General features: G+C 43.5%; 1 protein-coding gene across 1 annotated transcript in view; it reads right to left on the bottom strand.

Moving 5' to 3' along the window:
* The window catches only part of ndst1b (N-deacetylase/N-sulfotransferase (heparan glucosaminyl) 1b), a 61169-nt gene that overhangs the window by 24453 nt on the left and 23333 nt on the right, over positions 1-13383 (bottom strand). The window lies entirely within an intron of this gene.

Raw genomic sequence — 13383 nt, 5'->3', positions numbered from 1 at the left:
ATGTCAAATCTAGTCTACGTGGCCTAACATGGATGCCAACATTCCATCTGTTTCGGTTTTCATGTCTGAACCTGATTTAGATGTTTACTACATGTATTGTTTTTGTCTGGGGCCCAGTTTGTATTGTTTTACAGATTCTAAGTGATAAGCCTGCCATAATCTCCGACACTTACTGACTCCCTTTTCTTTTCATTCTATCAAGACATCAGTGGGAAGAAACACCACACTCTTTTCTCAGAAGCTCGGAACGAAGAGATCTGAGATCCAACAAAAGATAGACCCCTCTGTAAAGCCTTGCGTGGGAGCCATCTATCTCCCCATGAGAACTGTCAGCGAAAGTGGTGGAAAACCTACAGCTGTAGTGTGCAGAAGTGTTTCATTAAGAAAATACCATGGGGATCTAGTCGGGCACAAAGGAGTGGCATCTATTTCTACTGAAAGATGGTTCTCTGCTCTTCATATAGTTTAGCAAAAGGGAAGAAGCCTTTTCACATATCACTGGGTTTCAGCTAAAGTTGCACAAATTAGTGATACTGTGTGTCAGTGAGTGTGTGTGTGTGTGTGTGTGTGTGTGTGTGTGTGTGTGTGTGTGTGTGTGTGTGTGTGTGTGTGTGTGTGTGTGTGTAGTTATACTGGGAGGTAAATGACCTTGGAAGATTTTCGGCAAAACGCAGAGCTTGCCAAAATCCTTCACCTGAAAAGAGAGTGTCCTTCATGAGTGGATTGATAAACTGTGAGACCCAGCAGGCTCTAGGGGTGAGGGAGGGAGTGCGCTCAGCCATAAACACGGCATGTCATGATAATGCGCCAAATTCCAGGAAAAAAACTCCCTTCCTTCCTTCTTTTCCCATTTTCTCCCATCAAAAAAAGTAAAAAGAAAAACATTGTTTTCGTTTCCCTTTTCCTCCGTTTTCTAAAGTGAAAATGACTCAAATCACATAATCCTAGTGGACAGACACACAAAAGGTGTTTTTTTTTTTTTTTTGAGTGACGCTGTAAGTTGGCAGATGCTGGAGATGCAGACTGTGAAAGAAAGGTATGGAGCCCCACACAGAGCTCCAGCAGGCTCCTGTTCTCTTAATGAACACGCTCGTTTTGTCACTTTTGTTCGCGCTTCATAAAGCCCTCATTCTGCACACAAACACACACTACAAATGAAGTCTGACACACACACACACACACACACACACACACACACAGGACGCCTGGAAGTTTGTCTATAGGGAGGATCCCACAATGGCACAGAGGGCCGTTCAGTGCAGGCCGGGGAGCGTAGCGACAGCAGCAAGAGACGACGTGTCTGCACCGGGCACTTTTTCAAAGGCACACCAAGAGCACCGAATGTATGGAACTGTGTGTACAAAACAGAGACAAAGAATCAAAAGGAGGCCGGAAGGAAAGGCAGGGGCATAAATGCATTCAGTTCATTAGCAGTAAAGCTGGAAAAAAAGTCGAATATTTTTGAAAGCTGACAAAAAACAAGGGTGCACAAGAGAGTGGGGGGAATAAAATGGCAGAGACGAAAAGGCCCTGAGGTCTGTTGTACTCTTTTCGAGAGGGCGCAATGCGGGCGCAGCCTATGAACGCTGACCGCTTCTCTCGCCTCCAGTCCCCTCCCAAATTGCAGCTGTTAGTGTTCTCGCCCTTTTAGCATGATCTAATATTCCCAAAAGGAATTTCACTTTCAGGGGGCTGGGGGAGAGATTGGAGGGCTACAGTGGTGTGTGTGTGTGGAGAAGTAGTTCACAAAAGCCAGCGGAAATTTCAGAAGGAGCAGTCAGAAGATGACAAGCAGGTGCCTCTACTGAAAGCTCTGTCTCTCATGCACACACACACATATACTGACACACTCTGTGCCTCCATTCTAAAATGGGGTGGGATCACACAGGAAAGATACTTGCCGCTTTACTCCCTTGTTGTGCTATGCTAACTTATTTCAACAAGTCAAACTGCTGGCTTATGGCAGATTAAAGCAGAGCCTGCTCTTTGCATCTTCTTTCACAGCAATGAGACTCCATGAAAGTATTAGGCCAAACAGAGACAGGAGAAGAAACAAATCTGCAAACACTGAGAACACGAAGAGTTTATTTCTCAGTACTGCCTTGCCTGAATGGTTTCACTTAGGGATGAAGGAGTCTTCCAGAGAGAGAGAGAGAGAGAGAGAGAGAGAGAGAGAGAGAGAGAGAGAGAGAGAGAGAGAGAGAGAGAGAGAGAGAGAGAGAGAGAGAAAGACTTGGGAGGGAATACATGGATTCCTCCCTTCTTAAATCGGTTAGCGAGGAATCTGTTTTCCATGTCAGAATCCAAGGAAAAACCCGAGTGAGTCAGAGACCATGTGGCAGACGACAGACAAAAGACCAGACTGATTTTTAGAGTACGCATCTGAATCGATAAAGACCCCACGACACCGCAGATCCCCCCCCCCCCCACACCGGCCTTTCAACAACAAAAAACAGAGCCTCATAGCACGATTTCCAGATCTCACCAAGAAAAACTTCTACAAGTTCTTCTACAACTGCCTCCTCTGTTAATGCCAGCAGTGTCTGCTGTTCCTACCTCTCATTGAAGTTGAAGCTTCATGACATTTAAAGTGCATAAGTACAAAAATATGCACATATCGACACACACACACACACACACACACACACACATACATATATACACGCAAACTAAAAGCACCAAACTTCCAAAAAGGCATTACATGTTTCAAAGGTTAGGCAATTTCCCAGACCTTTTTACTATCACAGTTGTCTGCAATGACAGACAAAAATGCTGTGAAATGGAAAAAAACAACAAAGGTGAGAAAACAAATCTGTTGAGACCCAGTGAGAGACCTTGACATTTAGAAATGTGTTGTGATGCATCTTATGTTGCTTTTTCCCCTCCATTCAATTCCAGCCACAAAGTCATCCAGAGCTGCACTGGGGGAAAAATGTCTCTCTGCAGCACACACAAGCCATTTCCAGCTTGCTGGATTACTGTCAAAACACACCCAGACTGCTCGGGGCAGGCCACACTGCGGTCAGGTTTTCAGGTGTGTGTGTGTGTGTGTGTGTGTGTGTGTGAATGGGGTTACATGACAAGTACCCAGAACACAAATCATCAGGGAGTCACGTTGATGACTTTTGGGAGGTACAGAATACCTCAATGCCATACACTACGATCCAGGCTTCATCATTCATTCATTACGACACCCATAAAAGATGAACCAATCTCCTCCAATGTCCCACACACGGTGTATGTAATCGTGGGATGAAATGGGGTGAATGCGGCGCAGAACAACTAAGGCTCGCTCGCCAACTTCAGCTGGAACACGACCGCAACAAACCATAGCTTGAGGGGCTGAAATAAAGCGCCTGAACCAATAATAAAAAAAAGTTTTCAAAGGTGAGGATGTCAACACACTAAAACCTTGAGCGTTGGATTGTTTGAGGTGGTTGACTGGATGACTGCGTTAGTAATTACAGAAAGCTGAGGAGGGGTTGAAAAAAGGTCCACTTTTCTCTCTTCCTTCTTTCTTCATTTCAGGGCTTGTATAATGTGACAGCCTGGCTAACAAAATGAAAAGAATACTGGGCGAAAGGGAGGGGGCGGGAGGAGGTGACAGAAATGCCTCAGTGGCTATGAACATCAGTGCGGCACTGAGTGGGACACTGTCACACTTCCTATGAAGAGCACTGTGGGCAATTAGTGCTAGGGCAGCAGAAGGACAATGGCTGGCTGCCGCGTTGCAGGCCAGCAAGGCTCGCTCCGCTGGGCAGCCTTCACCCAGGACCTGACCGTCGGACGGACAGACAGACAGAGCCGAGTCAGAGAGCTGTGTCTGGCCCCGCCCGGCCCAGCCCAGCTCCTGCACTGCCACGGTCACAATGGCGGCCATTGTTGGGGAACACGCCAATGGATATCTACACACTGTTCAGAAGCAGCAGCCCCAGGTTTATTAGACACACAACACTGCCATTTCAACTTCTCTCCAAGTGCTGCACTGGGCCTCATAAACTTGAAGGAGTGCAGATATTTACCATTTACATAGCCGATTTACAGAGCAGTGGACAGACTGCAGAGTTACTCTTCTTTGAACACATACTAGCTCCTAAATTCAGGGCTGGTGCCAACTTGCATAAGACGCATACTATTCTGTAGACACACACACACGGCTGTTGTGCTTCTCAGGCATCAGAGCTCATTAGACTGAGACTAATGCAGCTTTCATGGCGAGTCGCTGCTTTCGCTCCGTCTCCAGAACAAAACCTCAGGGAAGGCACTGGGTCTGAGCCGGAGCTGGACATGCCAATTCACCATGAGTGAGACAGAGAGACAAATGGAACAAGGCAGGTAATATCACCACCTTCAAAAAGGAAACTGGAAAGCTTACGTTCTAGCTAGAGGGGAGAATGTATAAAACCATAATTGCTTAGGCACGGATATATAGTGGAATAACAACATCTATTGCCACTGTTATTTTTCCCATGCAGACATCAAAAACAACAAAAGAAATGCTTAAGAAATGAGGGTTTTTATTAAAAGATGTCCATTGGAGGTTTTTATCTGTTAGAAGATATATAAAAGAGCGAAATAAACAGTATACAACACGATTTCTGGTTCAGGTGGGCAGTGCACTAGTTTACATTTTAGAAGGCCATATCTGACCTGCTGTCATTGTTGCTTTACAACGGATGGAGCCCAGTACTCTCCAGTCCCCACATCGGAGGTGAGGCAGAGAGAGTAGACTCATACAAGCCGTTTCAAGGCCATGAAGGGATTTTTTCATGAGAAAAAAAAAAACGTATGAATACATATATTTGTTAGAAACTAACATGAGTTTTTAAGGGTTTATCAAAGGCTTGAATGCATCTTTAGCAATGTTCGGTCGCTGTTAAGGCACATAGTTGTTTTTTATTCTCCCAAAGGTTCAAAGAGTGGATGAGTCTTTTCTGAGGCACGTCACCATCTACAGAAAGCACTTAACATCTTGCTTGCTAAATGAAACACTTCAGTTGCGTCACTGCTGCTTTACAATGTTTAACACTCGGACACATGAAATAGCTGTAGATTACTTTAGTAGCACATTTCCTTCAGGATTAAAAGTGACAAGTGTGCAATTTATAAGCTGCACAATTCTCAGAATAATTCCATTCAGTGAGTCATGAAGCCGTTAAGGAAACGACTAGGTAGGCCTAATCTATATCACGTAAGTGAGAAAGGTACATTGGTAAAAAAGAATAAAAATAAATGTACAGTACAGTAGAAGTCTCACCGACTTGCTAAATGTGCCTGCCAGGCCCCACATACTTCTGCGTTAAGAACACAGGCTAGGACCCACCTGCCCAGAGTGGGCACTTTTGAACTTGAAATACAAAGCTCCCACAACGAGTGAGAAGCAGAGTAGTTAAAATGCTGTAATTAACTTCTGACATGAATTAAATATATTAGATGTCAAATGTACTTTAAAGCATTATTATTGAGCAGTGTCAAAAAAGGTGACTAAATATTGATCAGTGTTTTGCAAAAATTAAAATGACATCCTCAAATGTCTTAGCCTGGCTAACGGCAAACCTCATCTCATTGAGATGATGTTTGGGAACTACACATAAATTTTCTCGTGGCTTACGAAAGCCCAGAGCCGTTTATTGGGCGCTACGAATGTCTATTAAATGCGTCTGTATGTAGCTCTTAACAGCTTCGGTGTGTCGTCATCGTCTTGCTGTCCCCCCTCCGTTCTGTGATTGGTTCCTTCGTTGAGGTGAAAACGAAGTCCATGGAATACAGACTGCCTAGCAGCGTGAATAAAATCGCGCGCGCAAGGCAGCAAGGGAAAACCCAGGCTACAAATGCCTTGTTTTGTCTACACTCTAAATATATATAGGTATATATACAGCATATTACTATATATTAGTAATATATACTTCACTACCATAAAGCAGTGAATAAACCAGAGTTTTCACTTTTCACTTTTTTAATAACCATAGGAGTTTGCTTTTATTTTTAGGCTTAAAGGAACAAGAGCATTGCAATTAAATAAATACTCCTAAGTACCATTTAGGCTACCTGCTATGCATTTATTTTAGCTCAGCGAAGTATAAATACACGGGAGGTGCTGATGGCTCTTCTGTGTGGTATTTTAACTGGCTTGGGAACAACAACGCAGATCATTGCAAACCACAATGTATTATTCTCCCTGAAGTAAACACCCGATACTAGACCACATATGAAATGTCACACTCTGCTTTAGGGACAATGCAAAGAAGGATCAAACCATGGCTATGTTTTCTTTTACATTGTCATTATGTGTAATTAATTCAATACTACTCACACAATCACCAGCTCACCCTGAAAGTAACTAGCCCAACACAAATGGATTAATAATATCAATTTATTCCATCAACACATTCAACCTATCAGTTTGGATAGTGTGAATCTTGATGTCACAGAGCTAGCCTAACACTTGACAATCTCAGGGAAAACTTAATCACTAAGACCCAAGTTGGCAAATTCCACTGGGCCTCAGATGGCACACTGACAAACAGCATTAGATACCCAAGGGGCATAGACGCCACACAATCTGGGGAAGGTCAGGAAAGTGTAATCCTAATTCCGTAATCCTGTTTATCTGGGCTGGACCAAATGCACAAATGAGAGACAGATGAGCACACCCAGCCACAGAATATGTACACCCTCACACAAACACACACACAGACACACACACACACAGAACACTTAAACGTTGTTATGGGCTATACTGTTTGAGGACAAGGTCTTGCAGTACAGCACACTATTCCTGGAAAAGTGGAAACCATTCACTTCATGGAAACCATTAGCAGAGAGCAGAGAGTTAAAATCTGTTGGGAAACCGAGGCAGCTGACACCAACAGCTGCCCAGCTGACACCTAAGATCCAGTAACACCGCCATGCCTGAGCTAGGAGACCGCAACACAGGACGGACTGGCTAACTACCCACTCTAACATCAAGCCTACATATGTGAAATATTTACTAGTTTACACAGTAGTACCATAATCAATCATGGTCAGCCCCTGCAATGACGAGAGCGAGTGAGAATGAGATCAAAATGCTGGTCAGCAGTGTCGGTCAAATCTATTTTGTACGACCTTGGGGGCAGGAAGTGTTTTCTATTTAACACTCAATGTTAAAGGCGGAAGCTGAACCAGATCTGTCATCTAAACACCCGCTTGCCAGTAGAGTTTAGCCTCGCTTTAGTGAAAGACAGAGACATCTTGATTATTCTAGATCTTTTAATAAACTGTGGACTCATTGATCACTAATATCTTTCCAGATATATCACTTTGCACTATTGAGCAAAGCAAGTATTATAATGGATACCTCTTGCATTGGAAATACTGAAAATACTATTCAAAGCTAACTTGTAAATTCCTTATGCCCTTACTGAACCAACTTCACGACAATGTGGTAGATATTTCCACAAAGGCTTGAATGGTTTTCATTACAACAGTGTACCAGCACACCTGATACCACTCAGTTTATACTCTCATTTCAGACTTCCTACAACTGATCAGCTGTAACTGGATTGGTTGGATCAAAAAACCTTCAGCTATGCCGACCTCGCGGTAATAAGGTTGGATGTCCTGGCTCGTTGGATAGTGAGGTTGGAGAGAGCGGAGGAGAAAAAAAATCACAAATCTCCCCTCATCTCCTGCGCAGTCTGTGCAAACCAGACAGCTTTTTTTGTGCTCCATCCACTTCACAGGCAGCCTGTGTGCCTGTATCACACACATACGTATACACACACACACACACACACACACACACACACACACCTCACTCAAGAGCTCAGCTTCATCCACATATCTGAACAAGTCTGGCGACATGCATCCGAGGGCCATCCGGCTGGGCCCTGCCGGCTCGAACACACTGTGCCTTGGCCGGTCTGCCTGCCTGTCTGTCTGTCTGTTGGGTGCTGCATTCGGTTCCTTCTGCCAGCAATCACCTCGGAGAGGAGAGGCTTTAGCTGCTGGCACAAACTGGTGGGGCCCCCCCACGCACAACATGGACAGCAGCACTCGGCAGGAGCGCTCTACCCACCGCACTGCTTATCTAACGGCTGCTTTCATCAGAGCGCTAATCTCCCGCTTCTGTGGGACGGTGCTAACCCAGCGAGCTGCACCACCCCGCGGGCCTTCTGCAGCATGAGGGGTACGGATTAGGGAGGGGGGATTGAAGGTGTCCTGTTTGTCTCCTGAAACTGGTGGGGATGGTGGGATAGGCTAAAGAGAACAACTTGAAGAATTTCGGCTTATCAAAAATATTTGTCTCTGACTATTTTTGAAATGGAACATCTCTGTTGGTCTGAATAGCTCAGCATAACGTACATCACCACCATCCTCCTCATCAGACACACAGGGCGAAGTCGTAAAAAAATGGGTTTATCAGTGTCATGTTGAAGCAGACATCATTTTAATGCTGCAGGTAAAAAAATCCTGCATTTAGTCACACTCAAACAGCCATCACACAGCATTCAGGTCACCAGGAATCAAATCTGCACCCAGGCCCTCCTCTCCAGTTCTCATTTACTCGCTCACTCATCCACTCCTGTCAACTCTTCATCTCCCCCCTAAGTACAGAGTGCCTTTGACAAAAGAAATTTGAGTTAAGCAAATCTGCAGGCAACAAAACAGTTCCATCCATCAAGCACAATGCAGAGAGATGCCTGACACAAATAGAGCCGGGTAATTAGGACATACGTCCATTTAGCTTTGGGGAAAAGGGAACGGCAACAAAATCCAGCGAAGAGACATTTGATTTTGTCAGCATGCTCTCGCGAATCAGAGATTTGAGATTTGCTTTGAGTTCTGAAGCTGTGGAAACCACAGTCTTGGACGGTGAAGCAGTGAAGTTCTAGATGCATGCCACCTCCATCTGTCCATGTTTGCCATCAAGGACTGACAGAACTCCAGACAACCAGAACTTCACTGCGACTCTTATTCCAGAACTTACTCACGGCTAGAGGCAAATCAATGCTACTGCATTAGGCATATTGGTGCAGTGTGTAATTTTGTTTTATATGGCTGGGTGGTTTTATATTCCTTCATAACCATAAACAGTTAATATCCACAGTTTGTACACAACTTTGTTAAATGGTTTGTTACCCAATTTGTTTGTTCTGTCTCGTTGTTATTGATTGTCTTTGTTATAGTGTTTGTGGGATTAAAATGTAACGATTAACAGGCCTTTGCGTGTGGTCATTTTATCTATCATTTTATCTAACTATGCATTCATTGAATTTTCACATGTGCTATATTGTGATATGCACCATTACTCGTATGTGATGACCTGTTTCAGAGCATGATATTTTAAGTATCGCAGTCCTGTAGCCTACAGCATGTGATTGTACAACACAACAACATTACAGCAGTAGACCGTCTTGACTTGCGTAGCACTAATTGTACTGTTGCCCACTAACCACATGATGGTCACCTTCAGTACACATACACAAGCAGCAGCAAGAGCCCAGACACAGAAACGAGTTGCGTTCCATTAGGGGCATTGGGGGTTGCAAAGAGGGCCTCTTCAGTCATGCCACAGCAACATAATTGGCAGCAGTATGCATCCACTCGTGAGCATGAACAAGGGCGGCTATTGCCAGCATAGCCCAGATGCTTGGGAGCACCTATGTCCCTTTCCTCTTAATTAGCCTGGAAAACACGGCAAGAACCCTGGCTATTTATAGCGGCCTCCCTCCACCACAGAAATCTCCCAAAGAGGGGAGAGAGAGAGAAAAAAAAAAGTAAAGTAAATGTCACCTCTATTCTAGAGGACGCAGGCACTGTTCTCAGTTCCAGCCACAACATGGATACAGAGCAACCAAGGTGGCTCTGAAGAAGTGGCGTTTTCTCTCCATCAGCGCTTAGAAAATCCACAATGGCTTGGTTTGAGTTAAAAAAAACATATACTCTGTGTTCGGAAATGACACAATTATATGCATAACAGATTTACCCTCTCTGACGTGACCCTTTTTCTATTAGAAAATCTGAAAATCTTTCTCCTTTACCACATACATTTGTGTGCTTATTAAAATAACATGCAAATGATCAATTGAAGTCAAAATGAACTATTGAAGAAATGGAAGCCTCTCCGAGCTTTTGTCCAGTAATTTATGCATCATTTGCCACTCCGGGCTGGACTCCAAAATCAAACAGCCGAATAACAGACTAACGAATCAATGTCCGTCACTGACCACCACAGAGACAGAGAATGTTGGTAGCAGAAAGGGGGATCTACACAGTTTGAGACATCGTTCTCCCTGTAAGGGAGCAAAGGGGGAAAAGGCTGGATGAGCAATAGCTTTTCTTACTGTTGATCAGATTAGGAGTAATATGATTGGGGCTAACTAGATTGCTCGCTGCACAGGCGTAAAGATGTCTACTGCTGACCAGCACTGGGCGGGACCATAATAGGATGTGTGTATTAAACCCTATTAAAGTCGGTCCTCCTCTCCTCCTGTCCATTCTCTCACAGCTCATACAATAGTGCACATATGAGATTAAGAACACGCAGCAGAACAGATTGGTGGACACTTCAGAGTTTGGCTTATTTTGACAGTCTATTCCGCTGGTCTATGCTATTCTAATAATAATATCTACCAATAGCACATAGATGGGTAGATGCTGTTGAAACCCATCTGCACAAAACTGGTGAAGGAAAATGTAAAAAATTACACTATAAAAAAGATAAGTATGCCCCATTTCACTTTGGACCACAAATGAATGATAATTATTACAAAATAACATTATCCAGTGTGTGCCGTAAACAGAGATATTCTTGTTGCTCAAGGGCACAGAGAAAAGTAACAAAGGAAGAGAAAGGGGGCTATGTGACCAAGGGAGCCGGGGAATTTGTTTTTCACTGAGCTGGATACAGAAAAGCCAAGCATGATACATCAAGCTGACATGAGATGGGAGAATAGCAGAGGTGCACAGAGATTGGTAATATTCTCTATTGGGTTTTAGAGGGGAAAATATATAGGGTTGCCCATTTTGAGGATTTATCACTAGGAGAGCCAATTAAGTGAGAAGACCTGTTACGGTCATTGATCTCCTACGGGACAAACCTGATATTACAGCTTAATTGATGCTGATATATTTGCAATACACAACAGCTGAATTCCCCTGACAATTGTGTTACTCATGCAGACACAACCCTGTAGCTGCACATTTGTTTTGCTATGTTATGTCCATGGTAACAAACAGTCATAAAATGGAAAATGGTATAGCTAAATTGCCACACTGTAGTCATTCATCACTATACACTTAACAATTTAGATTGTAAGGCACTGCAGAAGATTTTAAAAACCACCTTTATTTGTGAAACGGCCATTAACTGGCAGTTACGTTTTATTCTAGAGGGAAGTTGATCCTGCTATTACACCAATTACATTACAAGAATTTCTATGCGTATTAACCTATCCAATCCTCTGTAAACCACAAATGTTGGCTTGGCTGAATTTGATCAAATCCAGCAAATAAACCTAAAAAGGACTATAGAATGGAGGTCACAATGAGCCCTGAAAGGTGAGAGTCTGCCCCAACAGTGCCTGGCAACAGCCACCTGTGAAACTGACCTCCTACACCAGAGACATGCTGCCCACTTAGCTTCACTGGCAACTGGCATTTCCAATGTCCTACAAATAATGCCAAGGCTGGCTGGGTTGACCAGATGGTTCAGGTGACTGATACAATCTATGCTAAGCCCGTTAAAAAAAAAAAAAAAAAAAAAATGCTGGGAAAATGCTGTCTGGCTGCAGGAACGTAAATGTTGGGCTGGCAACATCCTATGCAATTTTTCCAAAATACACAGATACCATATTAAATGTCAGATACCATACATTCTTACAGTCGTCAGGTAGAGACCACTCCCATATTTCTGTTTTCACATCCAAATACAGACCTTACAGGATTAACATGCCCAGTGATTATTATAGGCTTACGGCAATGGCTGAGCAAACTTGCAACAAGCCCAGGCTCCATCACCCAGGAAGCAAAAAAAAGAGCCACCCGAGCAGATGTTCAAAAAATTATGGTTCCGTGTTCCTACTGAGAACAGCACAGCTGAGCACCACCATGGAGACATGGCACCCATGCAACCGAGTTTTTCCAGAACAATGGTGTGTCATGGTCTAAACAGAATACTACTAACTAACCACTCATTTAACCTTGAACAATGGTTCCTTCTGAGTGGGCAGAGAAGAATGCCGTTTCAAATCCGTAAGTAACAAGTTCTGTCCAAGACCTATACCTAAGGGAAAAATAATTACTAGATACTAAACAGATAATGAGAATAGATACTAAACCCCACACAGCAACATACAGGCCTAGGCTCACATTCCTATAGTGTGCTACAAATGGTTAACTTAAACGTTAGCTGTTCGTAACCCCTTAGTGGAACACTAAGTAAATGAAACCCTGCCTAGGCATGGCTGACTCTTGAGAAATCATTAGATTACAGGAATGTATTGATGATCAGGAGGCCTTTGTTTGTGGGGGTATAATCAGATAATTGGGTACGCCAGCGACTAGATTGCATGGTGCACCATGTAAAAATGTCCTCCATCAGCAGTAATCCTCTCACACCTACCCGACGGGGACCGTGCTGAGATCAGCTCTTTATGAAATAGTGACAGTATTTCTTGGGGATAGATTTCATATCAGCAATAACCTGTACCACACACTCTCACACTCCACATTGACATCTCTAGCGTGTTACACAATAATAAAAAGTGCTTCCTACAGCCGATGCTGCAGCAGTTCTTGGCAATCAATGATCCAGCACCAATCTTTCCATGGCTAGCTAGAAGTGAGTTAATTCATGAAGTAAACAGTCATCCTTCATTGCCACTGCAGGAACAAATTACTCCACCCAATGCTGGTTCGCCATTTATTTCAGCTCCATCACCCGGAACAATCCCAGCCTTCATGATGAATTACCCACCTCTCAAGAAATGATGGCTATATCAACTCGCCATGCAGTTTGATATAGGATTAAAATCGGAAAACATTTTGAAGAAATGTGCGTAATATAAATGTGACTAATATAAATTAACATTTAATTACAACTTGGTGTGTGTATTTCTAGCACTGTTCTACAGTACAAAGCATAATAATAACAAGTTGGTCCTATAAAATTATGTTTAAGTATTGAGTGCTGCCCAACACTGGCATGGGCGGTTATTGAGTAGGCTGCATGTGAGTTTTACAACCACAGCAGTAGTGGTACTTAAAATATATATATTCTCAGGCCTAATGTCCCATTCCCATCAGTGCAGTCTGACCTGACCAAGTAAAAATGTGTGAGCCACAGCAGAGAGGGTAATAAATGACTGAACTAAAACTCCCAAGTCATTTGGGGCACGG

Source organism: Alosa alosa, chromosome 2 (genome assembly GCF_017589495.1).
Source record: "Alosa alosa isolate M-15738 ecotype Scorff River chromosome 2, AALO_Geno_1.1, whole genome shotgun sequence".
NCBI classification, from domain to species: Eukaryota; Metazoa; Chordata; class Actinopteri; order Clupeiformes; family Clupeidae; genus Alosa; species Alosa alosa.
This window is presented reverse-complemented; position numbering and strand designations above follow the sequence as displayed.